The 15,174-nt window shown below is 38.2% G+C and overlaps 1 protein-coding gene across 4 annotated transcripts in view; it reads left to right on the top strand.

Moving 5' to 3' along the window:
* The window catches only part of RSPO1 (R-spondin 1), a 1,604,559-nt gene that overhangs the window by 811,008 nt on the left and 778,377 nt on the right, over nucleotides 1–15,174 (top strand). The window lies entirely within an intron of this gene.

Genomic DNA, 15,174 nt, shown 5'->3' with positions numbered 1-15,174 from the left:
TGTTGGTGACTTCTAGTAGTAGTTTGCTTGATGATCTAAGAGGCCTTTTGGCTGAGTGATGTTGTACTAGATTTTTGAGGGCAGGACACTTATTGGGGAGGTAATAGATAGAATGACAGAGGCAGAGCTGATTGTAGGTTAGGAGGTTGGGCAGTTCAAGCCAATGGAGCTGTCTCAAAGCAGTACAGTGATGAGTTCTATATGAGCAATTTGCAGCAAAGCGGGCAATTCTGTTATAGCAAGCTTCCATATTGCTTAGTTCAGTTTTGTTGAGATTAGTCAGAATGGGAGATGCATAGAGTAGGGTGGATAGAAGTTGGGAGCGAGCAATGGCTGATCTTGTGTTTTTGGTAAGAAATGGTTTGATATGGTAGAATGACCCCAGTTTGGCATGTACTTTTTTAATAGTTAAGTTGAGATGACTATCAAATTTTAGGTGGGAGTCTATGGTTAATCCCAATAGCTTAGCCTGTGCCACTGGAGCAATTGGAGTAGCATTTGGGGAGTAGATAGTGAATTGACTGTTAATGTTTTTGTTAGAACTAGTTATAATCATAAGCTGAGTTTTCTTTGGATTGAGGATGAGTTGTGCTTTGGTAAGGTAGTTTTCAACGTCAGAGAATGCTAGTTGAGTTGTTTGCAGGAGGGTGGGAATGTTTTGTGCAGCACAGATTAAGGTAGTGTCATCTGCATACTGAATTATAGATGCATGCTGTGTGGAGGTATGGAGGTCATTTGTGAAGACTGAATAGTAGTGGTCCTAAGATAGAACCCTGTGGGACTCCTATAGTTATGGGCAGCTGAGGAGAGAGAGAATTTTCCCATTTCACAGCTTGGTACCTGTTAGTTAAGTAGCTTTGGAACTAGGTAAGAGTGGAATTTGATAGATGATATTGGTTTAGTTTGTTTAGCAGGATTTGGTGTGAGACTGTGTCAAATGCTTTGGACATATCCAAAAAAAGAGTTGACACTTGTAGGCCTTCATTTTTGAGATGGTTTACTGTGTCTGTGAAGCAGAGGAGGGCTGTAGTGGTACTATGGGCAGGTCTGAAATCATGCTGAGTAGGTGACAGGATGTTGCTGTCTAGGAGATAGTTTAGCATCTGGGTATGTATGCATTTTTCTAGGATTTTGGCCAGGGGGAGAGTAAAGCAATGGGTCTGTAGTTATTAAGTTCAGTGGAGGTCCCACCTTTATGTATGGGTGTAACATAGGATATTTTCCAGAGTTTGGGCACATAGTTTTCAACAATTTACCTGTTTATGAGAGTGGAGACTGGGATAGCAATAGCTTCTGCTGTGAGTTTCAAGAAATAGCTGGGGAGTAGGTCGGCTGCTGTTGATGAGGTTTTTAGTTTGGAGAGCATGCTTTTGACTGAAGTGGTGGAAACTGTTTTGAGGGTAAAGCTTGTATTAGTGTCATTTGTGTTGGGGGGGGGATAGTGAGGAAGGAACTGTCCTGTGATACTAAGGATAGAATTGAGTTCACAAAGTGGGAGTTGAACTGTGTTTCAATGGGAACTTTAGTGTCAGGGGTGGTTGGTTTGGGGGTAGCCTTTTGGGTGGATTTTAGTAGCTGGTTTACATTTTTCCAAAATTTTTGTGGGTTGTGTTGGTATTTAGTTTGTAATGTTGTGTAGTAGGATTTTTTGTCCAGCCTAATGCATTTTTTGCATGGTTGCTCAGTTCTTGGTACTTCGTTTGGCTTTGTGTTTCTTTGCTTTTTTGATAGTAAAGCCAGGCAGTGTCTCTGAACTTGAGGATTTGTTTGGTTTCTTTACTGGGCCAGGGGTTTGCAGAGGTTCGAACCTTGATTTTGCGCAATGAAGCGACAGTGTCTAGGTGGTGTAGAAATGTCTTGTTGAAATATGCTACAGCCTGGTCAAGTGGGAGGGTTTTTAGGGGGTCCAGTAACAGTTACAGAGTAAAGTGTTGAGGACCTCAGGAGAGAATTTTTTTGTGTTTCTAGTGGATATATAGTTAGTGGTTTTGCATATGCTTGTTCTACTATGTATAAAGGATATTATGTTGTGGTCACTTAGGGTGTCTGGGAGACTGCCTGTGTGAGGGTACAATGTGGGGTTGTTAGTTAGGACCCAGTCAAGGATGGATTCCCTTTTAAATTTTTTATCACATCTAGTTGGAATTTGGACTAGCTGCTGGTAGCCATGGAGATTTATTAGACTACTTGTGGTTCTGATATACAGGTGAACCAATCTAGGTTGAAGTCCCCCAGAATAAGGGTTTCTTGTGAGTATGTGGAAGAACACCAGGATAAGAAGTCTTCAATGCTAGCAGGTGCATTACCAGGTGGAATATAGATCACAATTGTGGTGATGACCTTTGTAGGGTGAAGTTGAAGTTGTGAGATAAGTATGTCCCAATTATTGGGGAGCGGTAGGAGTTTGGTAATTGATGGACAGTTAAGTTGGACTTGTACAGTAAGGCAGTTCCACCCCCTTTACGAAGTGGTCTGTCTTGTCTAATGATATTGTAGCCAGTAGGGAGAACTTCTGAGTTAGCTATGTTTTTATTTAGCCAGGTTTCTGTTAAAGCAACTATGTCTGGGGAGTAGTGTGCTATTGTAGCCTGGAGTTCAGTTATTTTATTGTTGATGCTTTTAATATTAATATTTAGCATTAAGAGATGGTTGGTTTTGCTGCTGTTGCTTATTTGCCCAGGGATGAAGATAGTGGGGGTGTTATGTTCTGACATTTGTGTTGGAGCAGTTTGGGTTGGACAGGATGGATTTGGGCCTGGGTTGGGGTGGATATCCCCACTTGTGGTGAGCCTGGAGTTAAAATGGTTATACAGATGTTGGAGTTTGGTGAGGAGTGTGAGAAAGTATTGTGTTTTTTTGGAGTAGAAATGAGAGCATATATGTTTAGTTCTGAATTAGTCCATTATGTAGTTCTTGAATAACTGTGGGCAGATATTATTATAATGTGTGGTGTATGTATACGAGAGTGCATAATGTAGTTTTGTGCTACTAAGTTTAGGGATATTGCTAGAGTTATAACTTGTGGTATTGTAAAGAATTATGAGAAAACAGACTAGACTTAGTTGTGTGATGGTCATGGTTATAAAGTTTAAGTTGTTTCTAGGTGGGGGGGTCTGAATAGGAATTATAGGGTTGCACTGTATGTGGAAGGGGAAGTAGTGTGGGTGATGTAAAAAATGCCTAGTGGGAATGAGAGTGATTGGGAGTATTTTGTGTGGAGCAAGTTGGTGTGGTATAATGTGATATGATTTGAAGAGCTGTGATTGGTGGAGGTGATGTGAGGGTGGGCTGTGGGTGTGGCTGTGATTACTATAAATGTAGAGGTAGTGGGGGCGGGAAAGAATAGGGAGCAGGGCAGGGGAGCGGAGAGAGCCCAAGCATTACCGAGGGCAAATGGAGCAGGGCAGAGCCAACCAAGGCAAGAGAAAAAACTAAGTAGTACTTTACAAATCTGAACACTTTAAACAAATTCCTGAGGTCTAATGGCTTACCGGCAAGCAGAATGTAATTGCTGAAGAGCACTTGTGCCCTGGTGGGAGACTAGAAATTTAAAGATGGCTCCATGCTCAGCAGGATTCTAATATAGACTTTGTACTGGGGGAGGGAGGTAGCACAAGGGGTATAAACCAGGTGGAATGCAAAGAAACCAGAGAGGCAATCAATGGAAATCAGTGAAGGCCTCAGAGGGGGTAAGTAATAATTCAAACTACCTGCAAAGTGAAGGAGAGAAGAGACAGCAACGTTTATTAAGGTTGGGAGTGTGTCTTCACATTGACTTGCTGATTAGTAACCAGTTTGTGCACACATTAGATTAGGGAGATACATCAGCAATGAAGGGGAATGTATAGAGATGCAAATAAACAGGTGGGCCTCCAGGTGATACAAACTTAGGCAGAAAGCACTGAGAGGGCTGCTTGATGGTTAATTTAGTCACAGGGATGTGAATAAAATGTATACTGTCTATTGGACAGTTAAGATACTGTATTAGCAGGGGGTGGGGAGGACACAAGGCTACAACAGTGATTTGTATTAGCAAGCTGAGAACTACTAAGAAATACTGCTAATGTAATAGCTTCATTCTCATAAAACATACAAGTAGAATACCTGGGTGGACTGATCCTGCTCTTGAGGCTCAAAATGTATATCCTTGTTTAGTTTGCAGTACTGATTCCTTCTTATACTGTATGGGTGGAGTGGTAGCCGCAGACTGCAGATTTGCTTGAGTGTGCTCCTGCTCTTGAGGCTCAAAATGAATATCCTTGTTTAGTTTGCAGTACTGATTCCTTCTTATACTGTATGGGTGGAGTGGTAGCCGCAGACTGCAGATTTGATTGAGTGTGCTCGGCAAGCAGAATGTAATTGCTAAAGAGCACTTGTGCCCTGGTGGGAGACTAAATTTTTTAATCAACTTATCAATGCAAATATTTATAAAATGACAATATTAAAAACGTTCTAAGTATATCCTTATTGATTGTCTTACATATATTGCATATTTCACTTTTAGATTTAATATTTTTACCTCTTAAGAATGAAATCTAATAAGTATCCCCAATACTCTTGGTAATATTTATATTTCTTAGTAACATATAGTAGCTTGTGGGAGGCAATGTATTTGATTGCTACATTTCTAAAACCTTCCCATGTGAGTGGGGTTGCAATAGTCCAATTCTTTGTAATATAGGATTTGACTAGAGAACATATGGTGGTGAGGTTATGCTGTAAGACTCTGTGATGATTATTCATATTTATGTGCAGTATAACTGTTTCCCAGGATAAAGTACTTTTTTGGTAGCCCATTTTCTCTAGTCTTGCCCTTAGTGAACACCATAAGTTATGAACTTTATTACATTCCCACATAACATGTAGAATGTCTGCTGATTGTTTCTTGCAGTGAGAACATTCAGGTGAGTATTTGTTATTAAATTTACTAATGTTTTGAGGGGTAAGGTATGCATTATTGTTAATCATAAGTTGGGTGTAGAATAACTTTTTGAACGGGCTGAATTTGAGCGTGTTTTCAATGGCATCTTTTTTTATTTTGTTCGGTAATTTGTGGGTTTTTCCTTCTGCCAGTATGAGGAGAATAAAGTAGAATTCTGATGTTTTATATCATGTATAAGTTTATAGACTCTAGAGATTGTTTTCCCCCTGGCAGTTAGATTTTTTTAGAATTAACTGGGACAACTAGTATCTTGTTTAAATTATGAATCAAACACAAACATATGATCCCCCTTATGGTCTAGAATTTGGTATGAACAAATTAAGATACTTGGGTGCAATGCTAGGGCTCTCCTATTCTTAAACTTAAACCAAAACTCTGTTTATGTTAAGAATTTACATCCACTTATTAAACAAATGGTTTTAACTACTCAAACGCTCTTTTCATCTGTAAAATTATTAAATGCCCTCCTTCTACTGCAACCTATACACCTTAATCCTAATTTGCTACTAAATAATAAATTGATAAACTTGCAAGAGTATCCCTTAATAAAAGATATTACGGTATGGGAAATTTATAAATGGAAGGAATGTGATATTACACAATTATGAGAGCAATTAAATCTCTCAATGAAATACATAATTATTATGAACTTACTCAAATACCTTGTAAACACTAAATTTCATACTGCATGCTGTGTTGTTAAGGTTACAACATGTGTATCAGATTGTTAGTAACTGTTTATTTCAAGTGTAACATATTGCATGCTATGTTGTTGAGGTTACAACATGTGTATCAGATTGTTTTAGTCACTGTTTATTTTAAGTGTAACATTACATGCTATGTTGATAGGTTTACAGCATGTTGTGTATCACATTGTTTTAGTCACTGTTTATTTCAAGTATAACATATTGCATGCTATGTTGATAAGTTTACAGCATGTTGTGTATCACATTGTTTTAGTCACTGTTTATTTCAAGTATAACATATTGCATACTATGTTGTTAAGGTAAAAATAAGTGAGGCAATGATCCTTTACTTGCCACATCTACAAGTTTTCAACTAATTCTGAATGGAAATGGTAGATTCACTTGCAAGTTGTTTAACCCCATATTAAAATGTACTTTTTGCCCTAAAGGCTGGGAGGATAGTTGATGTACTGCCACTTCAGAAAACAAGAAATTGATAAAATATAGGCATATAAGCTTAAATTTATTAGCAGAAAAGACTATGAATTCATTCTAGAATTACATTATCAAAGGAAAGATATGTTAGGCCTAGTGGACTTTCCCGGTTAACAAATGTAATAAATAAATAAATTAAATATTGTATTGGTCAAACTTCAACAAAATGTCATTTCTTCCATGATCTTTCAGTTTTCCTTACTACCCAAACTCATGTGGAAATCTGAAGATGGGAATATAAACTGACCTGTAATCTGTACGCTTTATTCTAGGGCTGAGTTCTTGGTTTGCCTCCACAGTCCAGTCTAACGTGTGCAGTATTACCACTGGTAGAATCCTTCTGTGGGTCAGTCTTGTAACCTACTCTGACTTCCCTTATGAACAAGACTGTGTTGCTCCTCTATCAGCTAGACAGAGAGAGATATAAATGCATTCTTATCCAGGTGAGAAGCATGGTGTCAGATATGGAGGAGATGATTTTCATCCCGGACACTTTATATCATCATTATCCTCATCATCCACCCTATGTCCACTTTTATACGGGGTTGAGGATTCACATCATCATCCACCGTATGTCCACATTTGTGTGAGGTTACAAGGTTGAGGATAACATCAGCCACCCTATGTCCACTTTTATACGGGGTTGAGGATTCACATCATCATCCACTGTATTTCCACTTTTATGCGAGTTTGAGGATTATCATCATCATCCACCCTATGTCCACATTTATACAGGGTTGAGGATTATCATCAGTTGAGGATTATCATCAGCCACCCTATGTCCACTTTTATATGGGGTTCAGGATTATCATCATCATCCACCCTATGTCCACATTTATACAAGGTTGAGGATTGTCATCATCATCCACCCTATGTCCACTTTTATACGGAGTTGAGGTTTCACATCAACTACCACAAATACTCTCTATTCAGAGCCACTCTTGTATCTTCTTCGACAGTCATGCCTGACTGTTGCAGGTCTTCTGTTATGCAATCTATCAATCTCTTGGCTGCATATCCTTGTCTTCTTTTGCCTTATTCCTGTCTTTCTCAAATCAATTCTCCCACATTGTTTTCTGCATTCCTGCATGTGTGTTCACACAGCCTTGATCTGTTGTGCTTCACCCTCCCTGCCTTTGGGGCTGCCTTGTCTTCATTTCTAATGTCCTGATTGTTTCATCTGTCCCACAATGTGCATCCTGCTATCTGCCTCATGCACTTTATCTGCATCACCTTAAGCTTTCTCAGCTGCTCTTAGCAATACAGTAATACCACACATGCTTAGCAATGCACTACTCCTATACATGCTGTAGATAAAAGTAACTTGAAGCTGAGGGGGAAAGTTCATCTTTAAACTTCAAAATGTCAGCCTTCACCTCTTTACATGAGTACTGCTGGTGATTTGAGTAATCACATTATTGAAAGTCAACTTAAAAGTTGAACATGTTATAAATTTGAATATTACAGAAAGTCTGAAGGAGTTTTAATTTAATCCCAGAGTAATCAGAGTTGTGCATTACTGACATACTGTCCTCAAAAACCTGTAAAATAATCAAAACATTAATTTTATTTTATTTTATTTTAGAACTGTACTATAGTGTTTCATGCTTTTCTCAGGAATAAAACATTTGCTAGCAAACCATTTTACACTTTCATCTCCCAATAAATATGAGACTTGACAAGAATGCAAAAACAAAATCACATCTATTTAAATGTAACATCATAATTACATGATTCAAAATGCTTGTTAAATCACTTGAGTTAAACACGTAATAATAATACATCTCTGAAGTCTCATATTTATTGGGAGATGAAAGTGCTAAATGTTTTATTAAAAGTAGCATGAATCACTGCTTGTGTTTCATTGGGTCTATATCGAATACCTAAAGCTCGACACCTAAACAGTGAAAGCTGTAAACTGTGATTGGCCACTTCTGCAAATGTTTTCATAGGGAAAAAATTAGCTTGGCTGGACAAAGAAAAAATAACTTTCATACCCTAACTGAGTGGGGGTCCTTGCCCCCCACACACCCCCATGTGAAGTGACTGTCCCCCCACATCCCCGTAACTAAATATACCAACACCGAGATTGCTCTACAGTGGGGGAAAGGGCAGATTCCCAATAACGGGCAAGCAAATTTTTTCTGTATGAAAAAATTTGCGGAAGTAGCCGTTTGCGGTTTACAGCTTTCACTGTTTAGGTGTCGAGCTTTAGGTATTCGATTACCTAAAGCTTCGATTGTATGATATAGATCCATTTCATTATACCTAAAGCTTCAACTATATGATATAGACTTGTTTCATTAATTGTATACTGATGGACAGAATACTTTTCAGAGTTGCAGTAGAAATTACTTCATTGTATATCATTGACTTCATTGCAGAATGTAAAACAATAAAGTCAAGTGTTAGGAACGGTAATAAAAGCCTGATTATGAGAAAATGCCACAAATCAAACACGCATCGAGAAAACGATGAGTAAAAGTCATTATTATTTAAAGATGTAATTAGTGCCTATCAAATTTATGAAAGTTATAGACCTAATAGTTTTATGCATTGATAATTATTCCCCTACACCTTCATCTTCAACTATGAGTGAAAGAATGGCTGTTCCCTGAGCCTCAGCTCCCTGAAAGTTGACATGGCAAAAAATAAAATTCCAAAAACAGCCGCTGTCCATACACCTTCCTCTTACACTGTGAGTGAACAAATGACCATTTCCTGACTCCCTGAAATTTGACCTGCTGAAATAAAACATTCCCAAAAACACCCCCCTACTAATTATATATATCAATTCTGACCATTCACAACAACAGGGAAAGGGCAAATTCCTAGATACCGCTATATGCTACTCTCAAACAGCACACAGTCAGCATGTTGAAAAACAAAACAAAAAAGAATGTTCACTCTTCTAAATGTTCATTCTTACTGATTCTGACCATTTATGTAGAGCAACTACAACTAGCATTAGATCTTTTGCAAAATGTGTGTGTGTGTGTGTGTGTGTGTGTGTGTGTGTGTGTGTGTGTGTGTGTGTGTGTGTGTGCGTGCGTGAGCATGCATGTACATTATGAGAATTGGCATCCATTTGTATGTGCATGTGTCTGCATGCATTTTGTATAAAATAGAAAGAAGCAAAACGTACCATAAATAAATAAATAGATAACTTACAATCTTCACAGTGCAGATTTCTGTTTTGTGTTCCCATTTTGCTATTTACTGTAAGTCATAAATGCTAACGTGCCTATGTCAACATCATTTAAGCATTCCTGTCATTGATAAATAGTGAGTTCTGCATATCCGTCTTTGCCCCAGTGTAGTTTCACAAGCCAATAATCCATCTTAAATGCCACTACCAACTATCAGTATAGCCTTACTGAAGTCAAATCACAAATTTGTATGTTTTATAACTCAACAAAAGTATTCAGTTCATCTGTGGCAAACTAAACAACAGCTTTCTTTTTTGATGCTCAGGAAGTGTTTCCACACTTTAGACAGTTAAGAGTTAAAAGTCTGAAGCGTATTATTGCACAGCAATTTACTTATAATCATATCAGCAAAAACATTCAAGAAAATATAAGCCATGTTAAATATAAAAGTCGAATATAAGCAGTTGTGCCTGGTTATGTTAAAATGAATTACCAGTATATTACTAATAATGTGCTGAGAGTATAAACTACAAGGAGGGTCTGCATCAAATATGGAACAATATTTTTTCTCCCTGCTGACCATCAATTATCCACTCTCTCAGCCCAGCCCATTTTATTCTCTTACCTAGTGTACTTCCCAAAGAAGGGTGACAGTGGGCTGGGCTGGAAGGGGCATCATAAAGGCAACCATTACAGTGTTTCTGACCTCAAAGGCTTCCTAGCAATGAAGGCATTTGCTTTGGCCCTAAACCTGTCTCTGGTGGATGATTTGTGCACCCTCATCACCACAGGGTATCATATGCCCTGCCTTACATGGTCAATCTGTGGGGTGTCCTGAGTTGACATGTGCCAATAGTTTTTGCACCTCTTAGCCATTACAGCACTAGTTTGGGGAGAGGGGGTCAAAGTCCCACTGTTTACCAACATGTGTAATGTGCATGTGTTTGTGTGTGTCTGCTAGTCAGAGTGTATAGACAGCAATATTTGCAGTTGGACACTGACAAGTACTGACAAGGTAATGGGTAGAAGGTGTCATAAGACTGGGTTTGGAGACCAGTATAGTGACATTGAACAAACCGATTTGGCCACATTAAAAATGCATCATTGTTTTGTGTGTGTGTGTGTGTGTGTGTGTGTGTGTGTGTGTGTGTGTGTGTGTGTGTGTGTGTGTGTGTGTGTGTGTGTGTGTGTGTGTGTGTGTGTGTGTGTGTGTGTGTGTGTGTGTGTGTGTGTGTCTGTGTAGTAAAAGAACTATGGAGCAAATCTGTACTGACACCTGCTTGCTGCCCTGCTGAGCAGGACACTTGTGTAAGTGCAGTAGACGGTCTCCAATAGGAAGGGATGGGAGTCCTGAGCTGACATCCATCAATCGTTTTTGTTTGCCAGAGCCATATACGTTTTGCAGACAGGTGGGAAAAGCCTCAAAGTTGACTGGCATGTTGTGTGGTTGTGGGTGCCTGAGTGTTTGTGGGGGTTGGAGGTGTGTCTTCGTAAGTGTGGTGTGAATGTTATGCATTATGAAATGGAAAGATTGAGTAAAATTGTGCTCACTTTGGTCCCTAGTGACTTCATCATTGCTTGATTGAGACATATATATTGGCCCTGTGTTTGTCAGTACATTGTTTGAGTGCCCCAAAAACAAACCAGACTTTAGACTCCTAATCTTAACAGGGTATGTAACAAAAGGAAAAAAAGTCTTGGTCAAAATCAGAAAGAGAAACACTCATAAAGACAAGAGCTAACTAATTAAATTAAACAGGATACTAAGAGGACTAATTAAATCTAACAAGGTGAAATACAAGGTCAAGATAGCCTCCCAGGCTAAAGACAACCACAAGGTCTTCTACAGCTATGTCTGAAACCTCAAAGGGTAACAGCATGCAGAACTGGTTGTAAATGGCACCACCTTCACTGAGCAGAGTGGCATGGCAAATCTGCTGACCAACAAATTCTGCTCAAGCTTCTGCACTCATCCCCACTCCCGCCACCCCTGTGAAATCACTACGGACATAACCTCTCCATCTAACAGCAGGAAGCAAGTCATAGTGGTGCTCACTAAGGCCAAAAACACAGCCATAATGGGGCCAGACATTATCCCAGGTTCACTCCTATATAGCCTGAAATGTGACTATCAGGACCACCTTGAATTACTTTTTAAGTACAGACTCAAAACAGGCTATATGCCATGTGGATGAAGCATGGCAACAATTATACCCCTTTACAAGGTTGTACCATCAAATGACCCCAGAAACTACATACCTTTTAGTCTGACAAGTCTAATATGCAAAGCCACAAAATGAATTGTCATAAAAATGATCAACAAAGACATTGTTAACCTACAGACAGCAGACCCGTTCCACTTTGATTTTGTCAATGGAAGTCTTTGGAAGAGCATGCATAATATGATCGACTTCTTTGAGAAGGTAACCAAGGCAATAGAAGAAAGGAAATTGGTGCATACTGACATCTAGATTTGGCTAAACTCACTAACCTAGGCATAATTCCATACATAACTTGCTGGATTGCCAGCTGGCTCACAGATAGCACCCAAGAAGTCAGTTTAGCAACTACTACTTAGTTTCATAGGTTGTTACTAGGCTAATGATCACTTAGGCCCTTACAAGCCTAACTGTGCATACCAAATCAGTTGAGTTCCAAGTATCATGGACATCTATAAGGAGGGGGTAACTAAGGATTTATGGGGGGGGTGTTAGTTAGGATAATACTTTTCTTATTGACAATCTCAGTCCATAAAGGACATAGGGCCTAGACCAGGAGTGAATTTACAATTGCCATCCAATTGTCATGGTTTCATTTGAAAAGAGTCAGGAATTACCTCTGTTTTACATGGATGGGGAACCTATTCCATAGTATGGGTATCCTTTGGTCCTTTCTCTGAGGTCAAGGATAATGTTAAGGTCTTCTGGCTCTGCAGCTCTACAGATAACTGCAAATTGGGAGCGATCAGAAATTCTCCTCATGATACCAATATCCTGCAAGAGGATCTGATGCAGATAAATGGTGCCAAAGCCAAGGATTAAAACTCTGTGTAAAGAAGTATATTATAGTCCCTTATGGGAAAACATTGACCTAGGCAAGTTATTCTGTTGATAAGACATCTACGTTAGTTAGAGATCTGGAAGCATATGTAGACAGTAATCTGGTCTTTGACCAACACATAGCCAAGGTAGTAAGAAAATCATTCTATATCACCCAGCTTATAAGTAAGGGTATGACATCCGGGTCCAAGGAAGTTATAGTACCACTCTACTCAGCCATTATCAGACCCATCATTGAATACAATGCGCCCTACAGCATGTACCTGACTAGACATCTGCAAAAGTTGGAACACCTACAGAGGTTCTCACCAAGAGAATCCAGGGTATTTACACATTGCCCTGTACAGATTGCGTTAGACCTCTGTCTATGCCTTGTCTCCTACAGGCTGCTGAGAGGTGACCTGCATGTAGCATATAAGGCATCCTTAGATTCAAAAATACAGAACAGATGGAAGAGGCACAAATCCGTAATCCACACGAATTCCTTTATTAAAACAACTCTTCAGTCCAATAAAATGCAGAAACAATAAGTTTGACTATACAATTATAGTAAATATGAATTAAATAAAACACATTTTTCGTTACTATCAAAAGGTCTTAAATTTGTTCCTAACACGAAGGCGGATATTAGTAAGGTGTTGCTTGACCTCAAGTTATTTTTAAGAAAGAAAAATTTAGAACTGTTTTTTCAGGGACATGCTAGTACTGGGGAGAAATGTGAGGTTTTGAAAAGGAAAAGTTTGTTCAACCCACCTTTACACCCACAATTAAGAAATTTTGAGGCCTTAATGGAGAGTAGACTTAGAGCTGAGCTCCCAAGGAACAATATTACATATAACCTTACTAAGGAAGAATATGGGTTATTAAAGGAACTTAGGGAGGACACTACAGTGAGAGTTATGAAACCAGTTAAAGGTGGAGGTTCTGTTCTTATGGATAATATTTTATATGAAGCTAAGATGATGGAAATTTTAGATGATTTAGATAAATATGTCAGAGCCTCTTTAAATGAGATTAATATAGGTAATAAAAAAATATATGTGGTTTTAAATGACTTGCTTATGGAACGCTCTATTGATGTTGAAACTTTTAAATACCTTCACGTTGAGAAACCTAAGGTCCCCTCTATTTTTGGGATACCAAAAGTACATAAAGACTTGGAAGACCCCCCCTTTGAGACCTAGTGTTGCTTCGGAGGGCTCAGTTACTGCACCACTGATGAGATGGTTGGATGTAAAGCTAAAGTCTTTATCTATGGGAGGCCAGGGGACTGTTAAAGATTCTTGGGACCTTTTGCGTAGTATAACTCAGGATTTGTATGATGACAATATTACTTTTATAACTATTGATATAGTGGACCTTTTTTCATGTATACCCCATAATGAGGGGATGATGTGGTTTGAAGAAGCCCTGATAAATTATGGTAAATTTAATAATAATGAATTTTATTTGATCCTAGTTTTTATGGAATTAGTTTTAAACAACAACTTTATCCATTATGAGGGAGAATTTTTTAAGCAGATTCAGGGAGTAGGGATGGGTGCAAGATGTGCCCCCACATATGTTAATATTATTTTAACAGCTTGGGAAGAAAAATTTATTATTAATTCAAAATATGCCCATAATTGGAAATTTTACAAGCATTTCTTGGATGATATGTGCTTTTTATGGGTGGGCACGATGGATGAATTTTTAGAATTTTAAGTATATCTCAGAGTCCACTGATTTTTTTAAATTTACTTATAATAAGGACAAAGAATTTTTAAATTATTTGGATATTACTATAGGCAAAAGTGATGGTTGTTTTTATTCTAAGATTTTTAGAAAGCCAACATTTTTGAATTCTTATTTGGCTTTTAATAGTGTTCACCCTTACCATCAGAAAAAAGGTATTGTTAAGGGACAATATGTGAGGGGTAGCCATATGACATCAAGGGAGAGTGATTTTGAGGATGAATGTAAGATTTTGCACAATATGTTTATGGATCGAGGCTACCCTAAAGATCTTATTGAGCCTATAGAAAGAGAAGTTAGGGAAGGTAGATATGACAAATTTAAACCCATTTTGGGTTCAAATTTTGTCTTGAATGAGATGAAATCTATAACGATTAACAGTGAGGGTACAGGTAATTTTGTAGTTTATTATAATGGTAGTGCACCTAGAATTAGGAAGATTTTGGAGGAAGAATGGTGTAGGTTTGGTCAGATTTGGATTTGAAATGTATCTTTGAAGAACCTTTGAAATGTACATATAGAAGGGGCAAAAGCTTAAAGACTATTCTGGAGGGTAAATATGGTATGAAAAAAGTTAAGGAAGGGAAACAAGGAACCTTTAAATGTGGAAGGTGTTCCCAATGCCCATTTATTTGTACTAAGCAAACAATATTTTAGAGAGCAGGGACAGACTGATCCAGAGCAAATATTTAACTGTCATACCTCTGGGATAGTTTATTTAGGTTTGTGTGATCATTGTGATGCATTTTATGTAGGATCGAAAGAAAGTTAAAAATAGAATTTATGAGCATTACTATGAGATAAAACAAAATGTACTAATAATGCTTTATACCGACATAAATTAATTTGCCAGGAAGCTAAATTTAGACTCTTTGTGTTGGAAGTAGTGGAAAAGGATGTAAGAGGTGGGCTATGGGAAACTGACTGAGTATAAAGAGCTGTTGTGGCAGCTTTCCTTGAATAAACCTCCAGGTCTAAATGATGCCATCTCTTTAGCACCTGTACTCAAGCTGAGATCAGCTAAGCATTAAGTGTTTTCATTCATGTTTTATTCATATTTTTCTATATTTATCTTATTTTAAATGTGTATTAAAATCAGTTTACATTAT

Source organism: Protopterus annectens, chromosome 1.part1 (genome assembly GCF_019279795.1).
Source record: "Protopterus annectens isolate FY-2018-M chromosome 1.part1, PAN1.0, whole genome shotgun sequence".
Classification (NCBI taxonomy): Eukaryota; Metazoa; Chordata; order Ceratodontiformes; family Protopteridae; genus Protopterus; species Protopterus annectens.
Note: the sequence above shows the minus strand (reverse complement) of the source record. Positions and strands in the feature narration are given on the sequence as shown.